The sequence below is a fragment of the Sarcophilus harrisii genome, chromosome 3 (assembly GCF_902635505.1).
Source record: "Sarcophilus harrisii chromosome 3, mSarHar1.11, whole genome shotgun sequence".
Taxonomy (NCBI): domain Eukaryota; kingdom Metazoa; phylum Chordata; class Mammalia; order Dasyuromorphia; family Dasyuridae; genus Sarcophilus; species Sarcophilus harrisii.
Window position 1 is genome coordinate 334,040,232 of NC_045428.1, and position 21,750 is coordinate 334,061,981.

Sequence of the window (21,750 nt, forward strand, 5' to 3'; positions counted from 1 at the left end):
CTCTCCCATCTTTATTAAGAGTTTCATTATAGAACAAAAACATAAAAAGGCTTATTAACAAATCCTAGTGTTCTCTATATTCTTAGGTTATGCAAAGCAAGACTCTTCTTTATGAAAACTACTTAAGAACCTTCATTTTAACCTTTTTTTTCTGCAACCTAATAATAATATGCTACAAATGACATAGTCTTTTAAGTCTTGAAAATACCAGAGGAGATGTAACCTTATTCTTTGAATTATCACTTCTGGAAAAAAAAGCAAGGATAGTTGAAAAAATGAGTTTTAGAACTTTACACGTGTCATAAAAGTGTTAAATATTTTGCTTCTCCATGTGAATCAAAAGTGCATCTCAAAGGAATATTCTCAGAGGGTGTTTCTAAGTATAAGATCAGAGAAAGAATGTAAAGGCTTATATTTCACCAAATTATATACAATTTACAGTTGCGCCCTGCAAAAAGATAGTGCTTACTTTGATGACTCAAAAATCAATAATAGGATTGTACAAAAAAAAATGCTATCTTCAGATACACATGGATCAGAAGGGAACACTAAAATCTAGGCACAGACAGGAGAGCAATGAGCCCCCTGAATCATAATCTGTGGAATCATAGATGAGTTACAGAAGTGATTTTGTATTTTGTATTTTTGTATTTGTATATTTTAATTTTGTATTACTTTACTCTTCCTTTGCAAATATATGGTTTCCTATTTTAAAATGTCACTTCAATTTGAATGTGAACTCAAGTTGGTGCTGTTTGATCACTTCTTTCTTATGAAAATATTTCCATAGCATTAACCATCTTCTAGAGATGACTTTGATTATCCTTGGCTATAGTTTTCTTGATTTGGGAATTCTTAATATACGAGATCATGAGTAAATTTTGTTCTATGCACCCCATCTGCTATGGTAGAGTCACAACTAGGAATCTTTGTACTTGTAAATAATAAACAACAACAAAAAAATATTGTAAGTAGAAGCCAGAAATTCTGACCCTTGAGGTATGAAGGCCAGGTGGTATATGGGGAGAGGTAATTTCTATAATTCATTTGGGAGCTTTCAAACCATTTTAATTCATATATCATTTATTACCTCAATACTACAATAAAAGTAGTAGGTTATAGAGAACAATGAAACAAAATCAAGGATTGTTTCTAGCCACAGGAAACATGTATATATGTATTTGTGTGTGTGTGTGTGTGTGTGTGTGTGTGTGTGTATATTTATATATATGTGTGTGTGTGTGTGTGTGTGTGTGTGTGTATGTGTGTGTGTGTGTGTGTGTGTGTGTGTGTGTGAATGTGTGATATCTGGGCTAACTTTCTGGAGGTCCTTAGGACCAGCCTTGATCTCAGCAAAATAATCACCATGAGAATAGTTAGGAATAAAGCCCAAAGTCTTTATTGTCCCCTTCACAGTCTGTGTCTGTCATAGTCTGACCCAGTCTCCTCTGCTGTTATGATTCTTATAAGGTGCTAAATCAGTGGAATTGATAGAGACAATGGTTGTTTTACAGGGTGCTTAACAGTTCTCTAAATGTACTTAGTACTTTTTAGAGTTCACACCTTTCACACCTTTAAGATTCACACCTTTAAGAGAGCATATTTAAGCTAGGAGCCTCAACCAGGATGGAGTCCAGGAGATTCACAAGTCAGAGAGACACAAGCCCACTCTCGGAGACGGAGACAGATTCATTCCATTTTCCACCTTTTTGCTGGCTGGAGACTTTGGATTTGGAGGGAGCTAGAGGCAGAAGCTGAAAGAGACAAAGGACTAGTGTCAGGAGCTCTCGGAACCAAGGAGAGAGATAGGTCTCTAAGAAAACTAACCAGGCTATTTTGAAGGAAACAATAAAGGATTTGGTCTTTAATCCCTGGCTGGATTTGGGGTGATTACACAGAACTCAAACAAAGGCTGCTCCCAGAACCCCCCCAGGAAACCTGCTCCCAGAGAACATTATATTTAAGAGAAGAACATTATACTCTGCCAGCCTGCTGGTCTATCAATCTGACTTCTGTCTGACTTCTTATCCCCAGTTCTTATACACCCTATTATAATTACATCATTGCAGCATACTGAATATGTATGAACTAGAGAACTATTACATCACCATGTCAAGTACTAAGTATATGTAAACTAGATAAACATTGTATCATCAATTCATCTGAGTTAATATCTTGTTTCAAGTATACTTCTTCAGAGTTCTGGCTCTCTACATGTATGTATGTGTGTATGTTATAATACATGCATATTTCTGAGAGCTACAACATATAAATAGATAAATAGCAACAATCTAAATTTCAGGGGGGAAAAATCTAGGAAATAGGTATCATAGAAATTGATTAGAGATTAAATGGAAGAAGGAAAGAACTTCAGCCATGGAGCACTAACTATGCAAAAATATAAGAAGGAAAGACAGAGGGAGAAAGTATTGTATTTTTTCCTGGAAAATATAGTATGCAAAGGGGAGTAAAGGATAATAAACTCAGAAGTGTATACTAGAGAAAAATTATAAAGAATTTAATGTGTTAATTAATGAATTTATATGTTATCTACAGGCAATAATTAGGGACTCTGTAAAGATTCTTCAGTGGGCATTAATATGAAAATATATGCTTTAAGAAGAAAATTTGAGGATTCTAGAAAATATGAGAAAAAGAGAGATTTGGAAGCTGAAAATTCAATCAAAAAATTTTTAGAATTGTTCAAACAAGAGATGATGAGAATCTGAACTAAGATGGTAGTTATGTTAGAGAGAAGAGCATAGATGTGAGAGATGTTATTCCAGTAAAATCAATACAACTTGACAGCTCCTTGGATAGGGATGTGAGATAGGGTATGTGGCTGAGGGAACAAGAATTGCTAAAGCTGTTAATGAAGTTGTAGAACTGGGTGACTGGAGGCTTGATATTATACTTAACAGAAATGGGGAAAAACAGAAGACAATAGACTTTATTTGCAAGGAGGAAATGATTGAACCATAGGAAGTGATAAAATCGCCTAGAAGAGAGAGGTAGGAGACAATAACAAAACTGCAGCAAAAACAACCGCAGACACTACTGTGACATCAATATTATAAGTCTTAAAAGGACTAGACATTACATTCTTGAATAAGAACTTGAATAAGTAGGTGAAATGACATAATTCATAATATTTCATAATGTTATTAAATAATATTATGAATTATGTGATGCTCACAACAACCCTAGGAAGTAGGTGCTACTGTTTTTTGTTTTTTTGGTTTTTTTTTGTATTTTACAGTTGAAACTAAAACAGATAGATGTTTGGTTATCCATGAGTTATCTGAGTTCACGTAGCTACTGAGATTCTATGGTTCACATTTGAATTCAGGTATTCTTGACTTCATGACCAGAGCACTCACTATTTAGTGCACCACTGAGTTGTGCTATGAATGGAAAGAACAATAAGATTAATTGAATGATGAATGTTTTCAAGCTTGTTCTGATTTGAGAAAATTTATATCTTTCCTGTTACTGTAGGTTTGTGTATGGTGATCAAAGTGGTATGTGAATGGAATGTAACATTTGCTATATTTGTTACTTTTTGGTTGTCTTTGCTGAATTTTAAAATGTCTATTGCCAAAAAACAAGCAAATAAGCAAACAAATGAAAATATTCTGTATATGGGAAGGGGAAAGTGTATTTGTCTTTAGTTTTGTCTTTTAGAAGAAAGGGTTGTAAAAACAAAAAGATATTAATAAAAAAGCAAAAGAATCTTAGAAACTAGAGTATTGGAACATTATCTATATACGTGAGGTGGGAAATATTCATAAAAATGAGAAGCCAGTAATTCATTGAAAATGTTTTATCTTCATGACTTGATGTAAGTTTGAAAGTCCCTACATTATCTTGATAGTTTGTGGAAACCCTACTTGAGATATTAAGCTTCCTATATCATAGCATTCCTATTTCTACCTTTCTTATGGCTGCTCTAAATAATATTCTTCAATAAATGTTGTGAGAATATGTAAACTTCTCAGAAATGATAACAAAAATAATTTTTGACTGGAGAACTAGAGAGAACATATGGATTTATAATATCACTTAACTTTTTGTGCCTTATTTTGTCCATATATCTCACTATATAATTGACTTTTTATAAAAAAGTAAACAAAATATTAGATGAAAATATTATAAGCATTTTAAATGCTAAGCAAAGATACTTTCATAAAAATTCTCTCATCTGATTATTATGGTAAGGAGATTAATATTTTCTTGAAGCTGATACTAGAGGTTAAGAGCTGAAAGTGTAAGGGCAGATAATCATATTGTGCTATCCCAAATTCCCCTCCAAACAATAATAAAATAACTTTTTGTTAGAATTCTTACAAGGTTTTAAGTCAGTAGAATTGATAGAGACAATGGTTGTTTAGGAGGGTGCTTAACAGTTCTCTAAATGTACTTAGTACTTAAAACAGTTCCACAAGATTCACACCTTTAAGAGAGCATATATAAGCTAGGAGCCTCAACCAGGATTCAGTACAGGAGATTCACAAGTCAGAAAAAACAAGCCTACTCTCGGAGGAGGAGACAGTCATTCCATATTCCACATCTGTGCTGTCTGGAGAGTCAGAGGGAGCTAGAAGCTAGAAGCTGGCAGAGGCAAAGGACTAGTGGCAAGAGCTCTCACAATCAAGGAGAGAGATAGGTTTCTAAGAAAGTTAACCAGGCTATTTTGAAGGAAACAATAAAGGATCTGGACTTTTAACTCCTGGCTGCATTTGAAGTGATTATTACTTTGAACTGATATTAAGGCTGCTTCCAGAAGTCCCCCAAGAAACCTGCTCCCAGAGAATATTATATTTTAGAAAAGAATATTACAACTTTTAAAACAAATTATGAAGCAACAAAACAAAAAATGAGAAAATAAAACAATTTTATAACTAAGACAACACACATGATTGGGAGGAAAAGTCTGTGTCAGCCTGGTGAGAGTAGAATAAAAAGCAAATCAGACTATGCTGGCACAGACCTCATCCTGGCAAACCATCAGTAGGCTTTGGGGATGAAAGAATAAACAGTTTTGGTGTCTTTCAAAACTCTCATCCTACAGATAATATGGGGATCAGAGAGTGTCAGAAGGAGTGTCTAGGGGACCCTTTTCTGGCATAGATAATAAGAATGTTATATTGCCCATATATGGTTCCAGGTCAAAGTCTCCCAAGGACAAGAAAGGAAGAGCACTAGCAGGAGTTGGAGTCTTGGATATATTTCCAGAGCAGAAAGGAGAGCTTATGGTTGTTCATAGACCAGAATACAGACCAGGAGAAGAGAAACCACACCCCTTTTTAGATCATACTACCTTAATAGATCTGAAAACTTACAGATCCCTATATCTATCTTGGAAAAAAAAAAAAAAAAAAGACCTGAACCTTGGGACAGTGTCCCTTCCATACCAAGAGCACAATCCAACTTTAACTTAAAGTTAAGAATCAAGTCATGAAAAATTAGCAAAATCCATCTTCTTATTCCCCCTCCCCCCAAAAGAAACTTATCCTAGAAAGTTACTGTAACCAAAGGGAAGACCAAAACACAAACTCGGAGGGAGATAACAATGTCAAAACAGATTCATTCCAAGTCTCAAAGATAGGTGAGAATTTGTCTCAGGCCTAAAAGGAAATTTCTGAAAGAGCTTAAATATGATTTTTAAAATAAATTAAGAAAGGTAGAGAAAAAATTGAAAAAAGAAATTATAGTGGTGCAAAAAAAATCACTAAAAAAGAGTTGATAGTTTAATAAAAAAAAGCACAAAAATTTGAAGAAAATAAGACCTTAAAAACAAAAACAACATAAAAGGAACAAACATTGAAAAATCCACTTAAAATAAATACTTAAAAATAGAACTACTGAATGGAAAAGAAATTACTAAATGAAAAAAAAAAGTAATTTCATAATAATTAGAATTGGGCTAAGGGAAGTTGATGACTTGATGAAGCAACAATAAAACAAAATGAAAAAAAAAAGAAAAAAGAAGAAAATGTAACATATCTCACTGGAAAAACAACTGACTTGGAAAAGAGATTTATTGAGCTATCTGAAAGCCATGATAGAAAAAAATTAAAGAACTTAAAACATCATCATGCAAGAAATTATACTGGAAAACTAGCCTTACATCCTCAAAGAAGGCAAAAGAAATTGAAAAAAATCTCCCAATAATATCTTAAAAGAAATTCCAAAAGAAGAGGTCCTAAATCAAAGAGAATATATTGTAACAGGCAGAAAGAAAAAAAATCACGCATTATGGAGCCACAGTCACAATAACACAAACTTTATCATTTTCTACATTAAAAAAATGCAGTCTTAAAATACGATATTCTATAAAGCACGGGAGGGAGGATTACAACCAAAAATAGCCTAGTCAACAAAATTGAGTATAATCTTTGAAGGGGGAAACTGATATTTAATGAAATAAAGGACTTTCAAGCATTCCTGAGAAAAAGATTTGAAGTAAATAGAAAATTTGACTTTCAAATACAAGAGAAGGATAAAAAGATAAACAGGAAGACATATCCTAAGTAATTCATTAAGATTTAACTGCATTTCTACATGGAAGGTGATAGTCATCATTCCTGTGAATTTTGCCATTCTTAGGGCAGTTTAAAAGAGTAGGGACAGAGGCCAAGGATATGAGTTGATTATGATGGATTGACATAAAAATTAAAATTGAGGAGTGATAAAAGGGGTGCAAATGGAGAAAGTAGAAAGGAGAGGTAGAATGAGGTAGAATTCTGTCATATAAAAAAGGTTTCAAAGAACTTTGATACTCGAGGGGTAGATGGTGGGGTTGTGGGCAGTGCTTGAACCTTACTCTTATTAAAATTGGTTCAAAGAGGGAATAACATTCACATTCATTTCTATACAGAAATCTATCATCCTGTTATGAAGTATGAAGGAGGAATAATAGAAATGAGGACTGATAGAAGAGAGTGCCAAATAATAAGGTCTTATTCACAAAACTGGAGCCTTTGGGTTTATCAAATAATAGATTATTATAGTCATTTACTATTGTGTCTTGTGTGCCTATCATATTCCATTAATCTGATACTCGATGTCTTAAATTAGTACCAAATGGTTTTGATGATTGCCACTTTTATAATATAGTTTTAGATTTGGTATTGCTAAGCCATTTTCCTTTGCATTTTTTCCTATTAATTCTTTATTAATTCTTGACCTTTTGTTCTCCCAAATGAATTTTGAATTCATTTTTGGTAGTTTTATTAATATGGCAATAGATATGTAGATGAATTCAGATATATTATATCACTTTGCCTCACCCATGAGTAATTTTTTTTTTTTGTTCCAATTGTTTATATCTGATTTGATTTCTGTAAAAGATGTTTTGTCATATCGTTCCTGAATTTGTCTTGGCAAGTAGATGCACAAATATTTTATATTGCCTACAATTATTTTAAATGGAATTTCTCTTTCCATATTTTGCTTCTGAAGTTTGTAATATTTTATGTGGTTTTATTTTATTTTCTGCAACTTTGATAAATTTGATAATTAGTTTAAGAATTTTTTTAGTTGGTTTCTCTAGGACTCTCTAAATATACCATCAAATCATCTGCAAAGAGTGCAAAGATTTGTTTCCTCAATGCCTAATTCCAATTCCTCCACTTACTATTTCTTCTCTTATGGCTAAAGCTAACATTTCTAATGCAATATTGAATATTAGTGGTAATAAGAGGGATTCTTATTCCACTCTGATCCTATTAAGAAGGCTTCTAATTTATCTCCATCATATATATAATTTGCTGATGATTTTAGATACATTTTTTAAAAAGGAAAAGTCCATTAATTCCTATTCTCTCTAGTGCTTTTAATAAGACTGGGTGATATATTTTGTCAAAAGCTTTTTCTGCATCTATTGAGATAATTATGTCATTTCTGTTAGATTTGTTATTGACATGGTCAACTATACTGATAATTTTTCTAATATTGAACCAGCCTCACATTTCTGGCATTAATCCCATCTGTCATAGTGTGTTATCCTGGTGATAAATTGTTGTAATCTCTTTGTTAATATTTTATTTAAATTTTTGTATTAATATTCATTAGAGTAATTGGTTTAATTTTGTCTCTCTATTTTGTCTCTTCCTGGTTTATGTATAAGCATCATATTTGTGTCATAAAAGGAATTTGACAGGACTCCTTCACCTTTTTTTTCCCAAAATATTCCATATACTATTGAAATTAATTGTTTTTTTTTAAATATTTAGTGGAATTCACTTGTAAATCCAACTGGCTTTGTTAAATATTTCTTAGGGAGTATATTAATGACTTGTTAACTTATTTTTAAATGTGATTGAGTATTTTGTTGGCACGTCAATTAATCTGGGCAATTTATATTGTTAAGCATTTATTCATTTTACTTAGATTGTTTAATTTATTGGCACATATTTTGGCAAAGAGATCCCAATTATTGCTTTACTTTCTGATTTATTGGGGGTGAACTCACCCTTTTAATTCTTGATACTGGTAATTTGCATTTTTTCTTTCTTTTTTCTTAATCAAATCACATTTTTATTGTTTTTTTTCCATAAAACTATCTCTTATTTTTATTTCAAACTTTTACTTGCTTTCAATTTTATTAATCATTTCTATATCCTAAATATATATAATCCCAAAGAGACAAAAAAGGAGAAAAACCCTATATTTAAAGAAATATTTATAGCAGCTTTTTCTATTTTAAGAAATAATTGGAAATTGATTGGCTATCCATCAATTAGGGAATAATTGAACAATTTGGGGGTAAAGCATTGTGATGGAATACTATAGTGATATAAGAAATGATTAGTAGGATTCTTTCAGAATAACTTGGAAAGACATAAACTCATACAAAGTGAAGTAAGAAATACCAAGAGAACATTGCATACTTTAGCATCAGTCTTGTATGATGGGCCATTGTGAATGACTTAGCAATTCTCAGTAAATATTAATCTAAGACAATTATGAAGTACTCATAATGAAAAATGCTATTTCCCACTTGTTCTGTTTTTTATCTTTTTTTATTTGTTATTGGTCTATATTTTGTTTTATATAACTTTTGGAACTGTATTTTACATGATAGTACTTGTAAAAACTTACATCAGTTTGCTTGCCTTCTCACTGAGGAGAGAGAGGGAGCAAAATCATTTAGTATTCAGCTTTTTTTTTGTAACAAATGTTAATATGAATTATCCAATTTGAAATGTAATTTGAAATATCCAAATACTATAAAACAAAATCCATAACACATGCAAATGTATACACGTACATACACAAACACATACACACTGTATCATAGGGTATAGCACATAGTTCTGGCACATTATCCGAAAAGATAGAAAACAGACAATATTGGTTTTTGTCATTCAAGGAACACCTTACTTTGGTTTTCAAGACTTATTCTGCTCCCAGACTTCCTTCAAATGCTAGCTAAAACCTACTTTTCCACATGAAGGCAATTGCTTTTCTCTGCTCTTTAATTATGATTATTACAATTCCTTTTTCATTGGTAGTAAGTTCATGCTTTTTATTTTTAATACTGCTGATTTAATTTTTTTCCTTTCTTTTTTCTGAACAAGGTAACCAAAGGTTTATCAATTTTTTCCATAAAACCAACTCTTAGTTTTATTTATAAGTTCAATAGTATTCTTAATTTCTATTTTATTAATCTCTTGTTTGAGTTTTAGAATTTCTAATTTGGTTTTTAATTGGGAGTTTTTAATTTGTTCTTTTTCTAGTTCTTTTTTTTTTTTGTAATTGCATGCCTAATTTATTGATATCTTCTTTCTCTGTTTTATTCAAGTAGCTATTTAGAGATATAAACTTTCCCCTAAGTACTGTTTTGACCACATCCCATAGTTGTTGGTATGTTGTCTAATTATGGTCATTCTCTTGAAGGAAATTATATGTTGTTTCTGTGATTTGTTGTTTTACTCACTCATTTTTTAGAATTAGATTATTTAATTTCCAACTGGTTTTTAGTCTATCTTTCCCTAGAGCTTTATTGAATTTTTTTTGTTATTGTTGCTGTTGCATTTTGGTCTGAAAATAAAGTATTTGCTATTTCTGCCTTTATGAGGGTTTTTTGCCTTAATATATGACAAATTTTTGTATGGGTTACATACTGCTGAGAAAAAGGTGTATTCCTTTCTGTCCCTATTCAATTTTCTCCAGAGGTCTGTCATATCTAGGTTTTCTATGATCCTATTAACTTCTCTAATTTCTTTGTTTATTTTGTTGTTAGAATTGTCTGATTCTGGCAGGGGAAGGTTGAGGTTCTGCACTAGAACAGTTTTGCCATCTTTTCCTTCCTTTTACTGGCTTAAAATCTTCTCTAGGAATTTTTTTGCCCTAACATTTGGTGTATACACATTTAGTACTGTTACTTCTTCATTATTTACAGTTCCCTGTGTCAAGATGTACTTTCCTTCTTTATATCTTTTTAGTAGGATCTATTTTTATTTTGCTGTATCTGAAACCATAATTGTTGTCCCTACTGTTTTTACTTCAGCTGAAGCATAAAAATTGTTCTCCAGTCTTTTACCTTTACTCTACATCTCTCTGTGTCAAATGTGTTTCTTGTAAACAACATATTGTGCATTTTTGCTTTTTAATTCACTCTATTATTAACTTCTGTTTTATGGGAGTGTTCATACCATTCATATTCACAGTTGTGATTACCAGCTTTGTATTTCCTTCTATCCTATTTTCTCACCTATATATACTGTTGTTCTTTCTTTACACTGTCTATAGTAGTGTTTTTTTTTTTTGACCCACCACACCCATCACCTTATTTCTTACCCCCCCTTCCCCCTTTGTTTAGTAGTGCACATTTTGTCCTCCTCTGAGTTTTGTTTTGGTCTTCCCTGTCACCACAGTAGCTTGCTCATTTTCTTCTTTATTTCCTTTTCTTAATTTTTTATTTTTTTTTTTTTTACTTTGAAGGAGAAATTCTGCTCCTGGGATACAGGATAAAGATGGTGATGTGCCAGGCTTCCTGTGCAGCTCTGAGCATTGGCTTTTGGCATAGGGATCTCTTATATTTGCAGGGGTAACCTTGCTTGCTCTTTTCAAGAAACACCCTGGTTTCCCTGAGGCCTTTTGAGCTGAGACTGCAAGCTGTCCCACTGATCTGCTCCTCTACTAAGCCAGGACTGAGAGTCTTAGTTGCTGATTTGCTGTGATTAAGATGTTCTCACCTGCTTTTCCAGAGACTATCTAAGCTGGTTTGAACACCCTTTTCACTTCAATCAGACTGACCTTTCTTGAAGGCTTTTCAGTCTATCTTAAGCTGCTGAATAGTTTATTCCATCAGATTTTGTTGAGAGGCTTTGTTTCATATAGTTTTTAAAGAAAACTGGGAGAACTCTAGCAGCTTCCTGTCTTTACTCTGCCATCTTGGTTCTATCCCCAAAAGTTATTAGAATAGGAATGTCTTTAAATATGAAAGAAAATTTCTACATTACTGAATTATTTCAAGGGATAGGGGAATTGCATCCATGATAATTCTTTTTATGAAAAAAAATCATGTGGTTCTAAGTGGCAGGCAGTCCAGAAAGTCATCATAGTAAATTGCCTGACTGAATTCTGTTTCATGAGGAATTAAAAACATTGATCTCTAAGCTACATTGAGCTGTTCTGTTCTTTAGTCTGATAAGCTCTTCTATTTTTATTACCACATAGATTATGGGGAAAGTCAATATTTAACTATTATTATTGAATATCAACTTTTTCATGGTAGTGTTAGTGAGGTTGGGAAACCTGAAGGAATGCAGACATCTCACACACATATATACACACATGTCAGAGATGTCAGATCACACTGGATTGTAGTTTTTCTGTCTGAGATAGAGTACCATGCTAATGAGGCAAAAATTTTAATTTCAATTTCTAAAGAAGCCATTTCCATTAATTGACACCAGCTTCATTATTTTCCTTTTTTTCCTTTTTCTTTCTTTTTTGTTGAAGCATTTGGGGTTAAGTGACACATAGGGTCACACAGCTAGGAAGCATTATGTGTCTGAGGCCAGATATGAACTCAGGTCCTATGCTCTATCTGCTGAACCATGTAGCTGCCCCATCAGCTTCATTCTTTACCCAAGTTACCTATTTTGACAATTTGTAATTTTGCTCACAATAAAGAACAAGCCAGAGAACTTAAATGATTTAAAATAAACTAGTTGATACACACTGATACATGAATGACATATTTTAATGTACATGGCCTCTTATTAATAACATTGACTTTTTTGTTTGCATAAACATTTTCTTTCTCTTCTTCCTTCCTTCCTTTCTCCCTGCCTCCTTTCCTCCCTTCTTCCCTCCCTCCCTCCCTTCTTTCCTTTTCTTCATTTCCTTTTTCTTTATGCACAATAAAAGTCAAACTCAAGTTACAAGTATTATCCAAAGTCACAAGTAACAAAGGATATCTTCAAATTCAGGTCTTCTGAGTTCAAATTTAGAAGACTTTTCACTATTTAGTCATTCTAAACACTATTGAATAAATATTTATAATCCTCTCATGTTAGATTTCAAGGAAGCTTTTTTTTTTTTTTTTGGTAGTGGCATGTGGTATGCCCTTAGTATAACAAGTCAATTCTTCAATGAGCCCTAGGAAAAACATGGAATTCTTTTATATTTTTCCTACCATAGAGAAATATAGGATACATATATGTTTATATGTGTTTCTCATTACCATAAGAATGTACACTTCTTGCAAGTAGGAATAATTTCATAGATTTTATTTGTTTATATAAACAGTGCCCAACACATTATAGATGTTTGGCTGTTGATTCATGGATCATGAGGTGAAATTTATTCTTTTTGTCATCTGGTAGGATTAATAATCTTGTTCTTCCTATTGAAGTTGCTAGTATTATCTTTAGGATTGCCTAAATATAGTCATTTTCTCAGTTTTCCTTTTACATTGTTTTAGCAAATTTGCCTACTTTATTAATCAGCTAATTAATGCTGTTCTATTTTTCTCTCAGCATTGTTTGACTTCTCTTGGATTTTGAACCAAGATGTTAAATCAGTATTTCTCTATGATAATCATGGCAGTACTATAGAAAATTTTGAAGTGGTTCAAAAACCTATGCAACATTTAGTAAAGTATAGCAAGGCATATGCTTGCCAAATTATGTTTGGTAGTATCATGAGAGCTTCCCTGAATATAATTCAATAGAAGGAATGGATAATTTCTCTATAAGAACTATTTCCAAAGTGATCTTGGGTTTTTAAAAACAAGAACTAAAATACTAAAAACTTCTGAGATTTATCATTTCCCCAAAAAAGATTGTTCTAAATATTTACATTGAAGAACACAAAATTAATTTTTAAACAAAAAAAGCATTTCAGCAAGTTAATGGCCCTACTTGCTCAGCCCTTTCAGAGTATAGATGGAAGTGTTTGGAGAGGTGATTCTGAATAAGCATGTTAGGGACTTATATCCTTTACTTTTAATTCATTGGGTCATTTCCACATTAGAGTTATTGGTGTCTTACTACAAGAAAACAACTGAATTCAATTTATCTGCCCAACATAATTTTGATTTTGGAGAGATTTGATAAGTAAAAAATATCAGAGGAATTCCTCTACTACACATTTTGTTTGTCCCATGACCTATAAGTCCACACAGAGAGGTATTTTTAGCTCCTACCTCAGTATTTCATCCATTAGGTCATACTGCCTGAGCCCAAGATTCTGAAAATGCATCTGTCTTATATCTCCATTCCCTCAGGTAGAGTTATGTTAGGAAGCAATCTGACAAAATCCAAAAATGGATTTTTTTTTCTTAAAATGATCCCTTACAGATTATTTTTTTCTTATTTCAAAATGAAGAAAATAAAACTGGTGAAGTGACTAGCCCAAAGCCATATGATTAGTTCATCATAATAAGGTTAATAGAAGTTTATAGTTTAATGTGTCATTTGCCTGTCAAATATTATCATTTGAACTAGAGATATTCTCTCTATGTTGATTCACAATCCATTCCATTAGGGGATATATGAGGGTGATGGTGGAAGCAGAGTTCTTCTCACAATCTTTATATTGTATTTCCTAGGCATCTATCTGCTGTATGTCTGCCAAGGCCAGCTCTGATTCTGGGGCAAAATGAAGGCGATCCTACATACCTGAGACCAATGAAATACCAAAATAGAATTTCTAAAAGAATCAATTCTATGTGACTTTAATACTCACTAACATGGAAAAAATTGATAAGTTACTACCAATATTAATGAAAAATGTATCACATTTTATATCTCAAGGGTTCACATTATTATCAGAAAAGAATTCTTCATCTAAATTAGATTGTCACTCCTTTCTTTTTAACTGAATGTCTCTTTACACACTTGGTTTTGTAAAGGAGTTCTCTAGCCTCACTCTTCAATTTTCTATTCTTAGTTACCCAAATAGAGAAAATAAAAGATCAAAAGACCCTTTTTTAGAGTTCTCTGAAGGTATGGACCATTGTCTAAAGTTTGTATTTGCTCTATTCTATCACAGGATTCTTCACTTAAATAAATGTGTATTGAACTAAACTCTTTCAAATATCCAAACTCCAAAGAATGTAATACAGAAGACTACATTCCTTTTGTCTCTTCTTTCCCTACAAAAATAAATAGATATATGAATGAATGAATAAATAACAAACAAATGCAATCTGAAGAAACTTCAGTTTAATTAGAAATATCATGTTGATATACATGGATAAATATTATTAATATACTAAATATTAACAGATGTATCTTTCACAGAATTAAGAAAATATGTATTATTTCTATAAAGAATCTAGGTATATACTGGATAGAATGATGGCTTGCATTAAGGCAGATCTGACTTCAAGTCTGACTCCATACCTTGTTTAGCTACTTGACCCTGAACTAGTCACTTAACTGCTATCTGCTTCCTTTTCCTCAAATGCAAAATGTATATAATAATAGCACCTACCTCACGTGGCTATCATGAGGATTATATGAGATATTATTAAATAAAGTACTTAGCACTGTACCTAGCACATAGTGGGTGACTAATAAATGTTTGTTTATTATCCTTCCAATAAGAACAAGCACAACACAGAATTGAATTATTCAAGCAATGATAATATGATAATTAATTTAATGTCTGATTTAATTTTATAGACCATTTTCATAAAATATTCTAACCTATAACCACACAGTTCTATAATAGAAACAAATATATCACCATTCACAACATGGGAGCACACACAGTGTATTTTAGAAATTTCCTGCCTTATAATAAGTAAAGTTTTCACCATTTTAATCAATCAATATCAAAGTGTGGCTATTATTTTAATTATAATTCATGTAACATTATCAGCATAGTCCAGGCAGTATAATCCATTATAGTGTACTCCATAGAGGTCAATGTAGAATTTGTAACCCCCGCTCTTTATGGAATGACCCACTCCTTTTTTCTAAATTGGGAATCTAAGCACATCTAGAACTCTGGAACCACAGCTGGCTTTCTCTACTAAGAAGTGAGGATAGGAGTAAAGCTGAAGTGGAAAGTATGTACTGTTAGTATTCACAGCTGAAACCCCATGGCTATATTTTTTCACATATACAATCAATAACATGAAATCATAGATTCAGACATAAAACAATTACTAAACAAAAATATAAAACCAATCATGATCATAACATCTAGTTAAGCAGGAATAATCAAATATCATAAGTTTACCCATAAACTTTACACTCTAGCACCAATGTGTCTCAACTTTTTTCCTGCTATTTCTCACTTTAAAACCATGAAAAATTGTAGAGGACAAGTAGTGTGCTTCCATCTTTCAGGCTGAAGAAGATTCTAGAAAAAAAATGAGTTCAACATTCTGCATTCCAGCAATCATCACAACAGCAGAAGAGCTGTCTCAAATCATTCAGCCATTCTCTAGACAATTAACAAAGCAAGGGCTCTCCAACCAAAAAGGTTGCTATCAAATAATCTAGAAAGTCAGCTTTCTCATCTGTAAGTCTTATATGGTTTATGATTGCTACTACTAGGAAATGATTTAATTTTAAATTAATGACTTGGACTCTCCTTTGGCTCTGCTTTATTTCAACATTACATCTTTTCAAGAAGGGCCAAAAGAAATTGCAAATCAATAAAACAAAGGAATTTATACTACATTTATTCATACTAATTATATAATATGCTGTTTATAAGTATACTTCAATTAATCAACTAATCTATATTATAGATATTTATAATTTCTGGTGTAAATATTTACTCATCCAAGTACTCATCAAATTGCTATCCCACGTATTGGGCACATTTAGGGGAGTTATAGATTTTTCTTTGTGTTCTAGAAAATAGTTAGTGGCCCGGTGGATAGAAAACTAAGCCTAGAATCAGCAAAAATTGAGTCAAATAAAGCCTACTTCTATGACCATAGACAATCCACTTAACCATTGTTTAGCTTAGTTTTCTCATCTGTGAAATGGGAACAATGAGATTAAAATGGATAATAATAGTAAGATAATTAGGACAGTTCCTGGCACATAGTAAGCCCTATATAAAAGTCAATATTAAGATTATTATAGAAAGGATATTTGGCTTATATTTCAAAAATGTAGAAAAAAAAGAAGAAAAAAGGCCCACTATATGTCATAATAATAAGAACTGCTTTTTTGTGGTAGTCAAGAACTAGAACAAAGTATATGTCCAGAGTTTGGGGAATAGCTTGGACACTGGAATATCAGTGGATAACTTTATATAAAGGAATATTAATGCATTAGAATGTCATTCTATGCTAAGAAATGATAAGTATGAGGAATTCAGAGGCAAATGGGAAGATTTGTGTGAGCTTGCACAACGATTACAACACTGGACAGGAAAAAAAAAATCACAAAAAAAAAAAAACCAGCTTAAAATATTTGGGAGAAAAAATATATATGTCCAAGATCACAATGAACATAACATTTTTTCTTTTAGCTGAAACAGAGAAAATCTCAAGAATAAAACCTTCAATATATTTATTGTCAGATGTGCTCAATATATCAGTTGTTGACTGAACTGTTTTTTTTTTTTTTTTTTTTTTTTTTTTTTAGTATAATAGAATGTCTGAATCTGGAGAGGGGAAAAGTGAATCCAGAAATTTGTGTTGCAAAAACAATATACCCATGATTCATATTTTAAAACAAAGTAAAACAATCTGTTCTCTTGCTGAGTCTTGAGAGGGAAACTTTATCCACCTGGCCTACTAACCTAGTCATTTTCAAGCTGATGCTATTTAAAAGTCAAAGATGCTATATCCCAATGTGCCAGAGTAGTCAGAAATTTTAGCTTCATCTAGATCATGCCGAGTCATTAGATGGAAATTAGGAAGCAGCTGTAAAGGGGAAATAAAACACATGCAGAGTACATTAATGTTGTCCACTGATAAAATTGCGTCCTGTGGAAGAAGGTAGAGAGGCTTCTTCCTTGTGCTAGGGACATGTAATGGAAATTCTTTTGAGAGATATTCAGTGATAAGGCCTGGTCATTTTAGCATGGAAAGAGTAGAAAGTGTGACTGAAGAGGTGGCAACATATCTTCAAAAAGCCTCAATAATTTATCTTCACAATTTTCCTAGAAATAGGCAGGATTTCTAAATTTCTAAATTTCTAAAATATTTCCAACAATTCACAATAAATTAAAAATATATCATTTTGTTTATCTTACTGCAATCCTTCTAATTTCGTTCACTTTTGTCTTATTTGCAAATTCATTGAGTGGAACATAAAATGTCGGGGTTGTTTTAGATTTATATTTCTCTTAATTTTAGTGATTTGGAAAATTCATTTATATAGTTTTTAATTACTTAGAATCCTTTATTTGAAAATTATTTTTCTGAATTCTTTGACCACTTATCTATTTGGAAATGCATCTTTTGCTTTATATATTTCAGCTCAAAATCTTTTGTTTATCTTAAGTAATGAAGATTTCTGATGTGCTAGTAAAATAATTTCCCCACACACACATTCAACCACTTCTAGATTTACTATTTTTTTCTAGATTTTATTTTATTCTAGATTTACTAATTTGCTTTAGTCAGAAACCTTTACATTTCAAAATTATTTTATCTTTTGTAAATGCCTTCTTTTTTTTTTTTTTTTTTTTGTAATGTTTGGGCCAGTTTTCTGGAGGTCCTTTTGATAGGCCTTGGTCTCAGCAGGATAGACCCCATGAGAATGGTCAGGAATAGAGTCTAAAATCTTTATTGTCTCCTTCACAGTCTGTCTTCTTTACAGTTTGTGTCTTTCACAGTCTGATCCAGTATTGAATGAAGGAGGCAGGAGAGCCACCAGGAGGATGGTTAAAAATGGAATGTCTCATTTCCAGTCCTTCTCAGTCCTTAAATACCTTGGTGTAATTACATCATTATAGCACACTACTTATGGATGAACTAGAGAACCATTACATCACCATGCTAAGTACTAAGTATATGTATACTAAAGAACTATCTCATGGATTCCACTGAGTTAACACATAATGTTGTAAGTAACTTCTCCAAAGTTCCAAACTTCTACATTTTTTATTTAGTTATTTTCTAATCATAACTATCAAAGATATTCTATTAGCTTTTCTAGCACATTTTTTTGTGGTCTAATTTTTATTATTCAGGTAATGTATCCATTTTAAATGTATTTGGGATCTTTTGATCTTATGACTCAAACCTCTGTGTAATTTTTTCTGTTCTATCCTCTCATGCTCCATTAACTTTAACCTGTTTCCACCTTTTTTGTTGCAAAACATAATAGTTAACACTGAAAAGCAATATTTTTTGTCTCTTTCTTCAAGAGACATATGTAACTATGTAACATGCTATTGTATTTTTAAATTTCTTTCCATCATTATTTTCTTTTTTAATGTAGATTTGGGTATTTCAAATAGGACCAATACAAACAACAAACTGAATGATTTTCAAGAAAATGACCTATATCTCTTGTTTTTAAAACATCAGGAAGAATATAGTTTTGAGTGTTCCCCTTTGATTTACAGCATGATTCTAGATGGTCTTTACTAATTTTAAGTATTACCCTGGGAACATTCTATGATTTTTATCAATATGAGAGCCATCTCTTGTGGGATCCAAGTCCATCTATGACTCAGCAGACAAGTGGTAAAGAGTAAAAAAGTATGAAGACGTTAAATGATTTAAAAAAATAACACAGACAAAAATTTCAGAGATACAATTTGAATGTAAATCTTGACTGTCAGTTCAATTATCTCTTTACTGCCCATAATGGGATTTCACTATTGAAAAAAAAATAAAGACAATAAACTGAAACAGTAGTATAGAGGACTAGTGAAATGTAAACTGGGTAGTAATTATGCTTTTTAATCATATAGGTTTAATGCCCTAGACTCGATTTGTTTCAAAGTTCTGTTATTGACTGTAGAGAAAACTGACACAAAAAGATGAAAGATAAATATTTATTACACTCTCATTGAATTAAATTACTATTTCTTTTTTTCCCACACCAAAGATATGACAACTTTAGTTGAACGGAAAAAGGACTAACATACTCCATTTCATCATAGTTGGAGAAGTCTGTCTCTTTTTAAGAGCTAAGTTGCAGTATATTGACATTTTCCATACAGTTATGTGGCAGCGGTACTTTAAATATTTTCTTTTTTTTTTCAGAGTTCATTTCCTCAGTAGGGATAATTATATATACAGACAGATTGGGAAAAAAATTCTCTTTAAATTCATTTTTTGTGCATAAATCTCCATTTGTAAATCATATCTATTTACACAATTTCTGGACTTTTTTCAGCTTCAAAAGAGCCACATTCATAATATCTCAAAACAGGTTTTTTCATTTGATCATTCACTATTTGTGCAATAGGGTTTGAATCCCAACTTTACCACTCCCCCACTGATGCTAGGCAATTTATCTAATCTTTTGTGACTAAATATCCTCTTCTATAAAGTGAGATTTAGGGGGAGAAACCATATTCTGTAAGTTCTTTCTAGTTCTTACTCACATTCCATAGAAATTTCACATCCTATACCTTGATCTAAACAAATTTTCCCAAATAATGGATTAAAAAAAAAAGAGTTGAAAATCAAGAATACCTAGAGTGGCCAGAGAAGGCTCCATAGAGGGCTGTCATATTTAAGTTGGACTGAGTGGAAATGGATTGCCTCTAGGCAAATAGGTAGAAAATAGAAGAGATAATGTTAACCAAAGTTCTCTGACTTAAATCTAGTACTCTTTTTTTGCCCAAGCAATAAATATTTTTATTAAAAAAACAAGGAATGGTAAGATAAAAGGAAATTGGGAGGGACAGAGGAATCAAAAAAGGAAAAAAAAAAGGAAGAAAAGGAGTAATAAAGCCAAATTCTTAAGTTATTAGGTAATATAAATCATCAAAATAAAGTGGATAGTTTTCCTGCATACAGTTATTTATTCCTAGATCAAAAAATGCCAAAGCACTTAATCATATCACATGATTATCTTAACCCTATCTACCTCAATGGTAAGTTAGCTTGCTCCCAAAATATGATTATTTATGTCTTTTTATCCCATAATCTGGACATAAAGTATCATTGAGACTATTGGCCATCATTTACTGTTCTTGTCAGGGAATTAAACTCATATAGTTTGACTTCCATCCATAGTGTGTATGTATGCGTTGGGGGGAGGGGGGGTTTATATATGTGTATTTATGTATATATGTGTGTGTGTATATGTATTTATGTAATGGGCTGAGGTTTGAGTTGATGCACTGAGGTCCCAAGTACATGAGGCTAAAGAGTAATTGGGCTATACTCTATTAATATACGTGATTGGATAAAGAATGGTCCCTGCCCACTCTCCGTGCAAGTCCTGATGTGTTGTATAGGAAATGACGATTTTGGTGGGTGGAGGCAGAGAGAGGGAGAGGAAGAGAAGCTGGGGGAGATTGGGCCTGGGTTCGAGACTCCGAGCTGCTGGTTGTGTGGCTGCTGGTCGAGCTAGCTTCTTGACTCAGCTGCACATATTGCTATCGCCAATTCTCTTCCACCTTGGATCCTTCTTCACTAAGAATAAAGACTGACGATTTTCCCCTAACCTGAATTCCTGACTTGTGCTGATTTTAAAATACGCGATCTTCACATTTGGCGCCCAACGGTGGGAACCAAGGACTGAAGAAGTCTCCGGTGACCAGGAACTTGGGTGAGTATTCTTAATAGACAAATAAGGAACTTATTTTCTTAAAAACTAAACCAGTAATCTTTTTTTTTGGCTAAAATGGGACAAATGCTAGCTAAAGACTCTCCATCCCTGCCCCCAACCCCACCCAAGAGTGGTGCTATAGAAAGCATGATTAAGCTGATAGAAATACATGGGTTACTTATAACTTGGGAACAGATAGCAAGATTTGTGGGTATATTAAACTGCATCTCCCCTTGGTTCGTAGAGGAGGAGCAGATCTCTCGAGATAACTGGTCCCGGGTTGGACAAGAGATGTCCATGCATTTCAGAGAATGTGGTCCTCATTCAATTTCCATCTAGGCATTTTACTTATACAATGTTTTAGTTAGACAAAACCCTAGAAGAAAGAAAACCTTGGCCCTTCTACTTCCCTCAAATTAGCCATTATATTAAGGAGGAAGACAATAAGAGATTAATGACCATTCCCACAGGGTGGAGACTTAAGAGAAGGGTGGTGACCTTTCCCTCAAGGGAGCCAGCCCCACCCTGGGAGCAAGTGATTATTTCCTTCCACCAACTCCACCCCTAGGATGGAGGG